Source organism: Gallus gallus, chromosome 1 (assembly GCF_016699485.2).
Source record: "Gallus gallus isolate bGalGal1 chromosome 1, bGalGal1.mat.broiler.GRCg7b, whole genome shotgun sequence".
NCBI classification, from domain to species: Eukaryota; Metazoa; Chordata; class Aves; order Galliformes; family Phasianidae; genus Gallus; species Gallus gallus.
In genome coordinates this window covers 180,346,356-180,349,614 of record NC_052532.1, presented here as the reverse complement: position 1 = coordinate 180,349,614, position 3,259 = coordinate 180,346,356, and positions in this window count along the sequence as shown.

Genomic DNA, 3,259 nt, shown 5'->3' with positions numbered 1-3,259 from the left:
GATAAACATGAATGCATTTGCTCTTGGCACCACTAAGTCAGATCTGAAGACGCAGCCAAAATGATGCAAGAAGGATGCAGAAGATATACTAAGAAATAGGGGAGCTCTGCTCTTACTGCATAGGTGTTCCTCATAGGACACTAACATTGTGTGTGTAGGTCCAGGTATAAAGCATCTGACTTCTTGCCAGTGAGGACTGCTGTGCCCCTTTTCTGCATTCTACATAAATCCCCACAGAGGTCATTGCTGCACATGGTGCCCCAGAAGCCTGCAAGACTGATGTGAGTGTGGGCTGGTCTGAAGGAACGGCATGTGAGCCATCGAGGGCAAAGGCTGCTAAAGGGAATGGGAAACTGCCCATTGCTCAGGGAGTCTACCTGATGGTTTCGGGGTGGTGTAAAAGGCAATTTCTAGCTCAGATATCCAGGCTTTGGGAGTCGTATGGCATTTTCTCATCTCTAATGCAGCTACTAAAAGACATCCAAAGTTCCTTCCAACCTTAACCACCCTGCAACTGGATGTGATACACTAACAAATGCATAACCAAGGAGGCAAATCATTCACACCTCCACTTCCAATTTCAAACATTTATAAAAGGTAGCAGTGTTATCTGGATGGAAATCTGTACTGGGAGGCACACAGACACTGCACCACAAGAACATCTTGGCCACAGAAAGCTCGTACAGGCATAGAGAGGACCAAATGAACCAAAAAGCCAACTCCCCCCCAGCATTCAGCCTAGTATGTACATCACAGCTCAAACTGAGCCTAGCGGGAGGGAGTCAGTAAGAGGAGGCAGGTCCAGAGGTGCGCTTGCTTGGCTTTCACCTGGAATATTGCATCCTGGTTTGCCTCATCCCATATAATCCTAGCTACCAGAGAACATCAGATGTGTTAAATTGGCTGCACTGGGCTTCCAGTGCACCATTTCCCATTAAGAAAACTTTACCAAACTGTTGATAAAGACTATTTTTTTTAACACTGTTCCATTTTGCTAAAGGCTAGAGCTAAGAAAGCCCTGGGGAAAATCTCCAGCACCTTGAGTGAGATTTTAAAATGACTCTTCTCCTTCTTGGTGGGATGAGGAGGAATTATTCACAGTTTAATTCTCACTGCACATCACGAGATCTGTTCACAGAGGCGATGAACATTTATATCAGCTGTTCTGTCAGTATGCCACTTTGTTTTCCTGTAGTTTATTTGTGGGTAAATGTGAAAATTTCAGTAGAGAAGCAGTTAACGTTTGCTGCAAATAGCAGTTTCAGTGTGCTGAGGGAAAAACAACTGCAAAATAACATCCCTCGAGGGTCTGACTTAAATCCCAGGAAAGACAGAGAGGCTTTTCTATGCTCTTTGGTTCAAGCAGTGCTTATTCTGCCTGTCTCTTGAACCACTTACACTCTTGCAAAATTTGGATGGACCTGCAGGCCGAGAAAACACACACACACACACAAGAACACATATTCAGGCCTCCTTATTTCGTTTGGACAAAGATGCTTGAAATAGGATGTTGGACTTTTCTTGCACGGACAGAAAGAGGAAAACTTGGAACTACTGCTACAAAAAAAAAAAAAAAAAAAAAAAAGAAAAAAAAAGAAATTCTTTCCCTACAAAACAATGATGCTATTTATTTACTTTGCATACAGCAATTTCCTTTGCTTGGATTTCAGGTTTCCTTAGTATCACGGAGGACCAAGCTCTGTTCTGCTATGAACAGTTCGCAGACAATGAAACAGCGGCATTGGATGTTCTTTATTTCTAGATAATTCCAGAGCAAAGAGGAGAAAAAAAAGATGAGAAAGATTTACATCGAAAACCAGCGTGACATTTTCTTTGCTCACCTGTCTGCATGATTAAGGCTTAGAGACATACAGCCAAAGCCCATCGTCAGCCCATAGAGACCAATCTTCATGAAATGCCTCCGCAGGCAGTGGAAGGAGGGAAAGCTAACTCAGTCTCTTTGGAGCTCCAGGTCTCAGCTGATGCAGAACACCAGCCACAGGGAGGTGATGGACAAAGAGGTAATTCTGTGGGCACGTGGCTACCTTGCTCCCAACCACCCATGGCTGGTAGGGTCTGACCTACAGGCCCTTGGTATTAGGGAAGAAGTTCCTTCGTGCTCCTCTGGTGCCTGCTCAAGCCCATCACTGGGATAGGAGGCTCCCTGCCTGCCTTGCATTCTCAAGCAATGAAGAGTCTTGCTGCAATTTGTAGGTTTCAGAAAACTGTTGGCCAGAAAAGCCAAAAATAAGCCCTGAGAATGTTGAAGGGCTGGTGTAGCTTTGCTTTAACACGAGTTGAGGTCTCCAACCTTCACAGGCTTTGTCTCGCTCCAATTTATAGGAGGGAGAAGAGGTTCTTTGAAATATGTATGCCCGGCGTGAGATTAAGAAACAACGGTTCAAATGTTGGTCCGACCAGTTTATTATAAATGTTAATAAGGGAGATGGGGAAAGGGGAGGACGGACGCTATTAAGGATTGGGGTGATGGGGAAGGGAAGGCGAGCGATAGAAAAGATAGAAAGAGGCAAGAATTGCGTAAAGCGGGGATAGTCACCACCAGGATCCGGCAGCAGTCCCGTTGCACGATGTTCCGACGGTCCGAGGCCGAAGGGCAGGAGCAGCGAGGCCGGTCTGGGGCAGCGAGAGGGTGCAGGTCGGGGAGGAAGCAGCAGGTCTCAGGTAGCAGGCCCAGGGAAGTCCGTCAGCAAACGGTCCGTAGAGGAGGATCGGAAGGCAGGAAGCTCGTGTCGTGGTGAGAGATCAGTCTCCACGTAGAGATCCGTCTCCCCGTTGCGGTGAGAGATCAGTTGGCAGAGAACCCCTCAAGTCTGTCGTGGTGAGAGATAAGCCTCTCCCGTTGCCGTGGTTGTGGTGAAGGATCAGCTTCCACCGTTGTGGTTATTGGACCCTCTTTTATTCTCCATTTTCTGCTGCCTACGTGACATTCCTGGGTGCTTGAGCAAGAGTCCTGTGCATACCTCCTGAGATGGCCATTTTCCTTGAGATAAGTCCACACAAAAAGACCGCTTCCCGGCCATTAGCAGCAGCTTATCTCTCTCTCGATGCCCCTGGCCTTGTCCGCCAGGACCTGTCCATCAGTGTCCTCAAGACAAAAGATTTCTCTGCCTTTGCCCAGGACTTGCCTGGACTTGTTCCCCAGCAAACTTTGAGTCAATGATATAAAAGAATAGTCTCTTACAGGCTTATACAGAGATGAATAGAAAAAAAGGCAGTAGTGTGAGTGCAAATGAGCCCA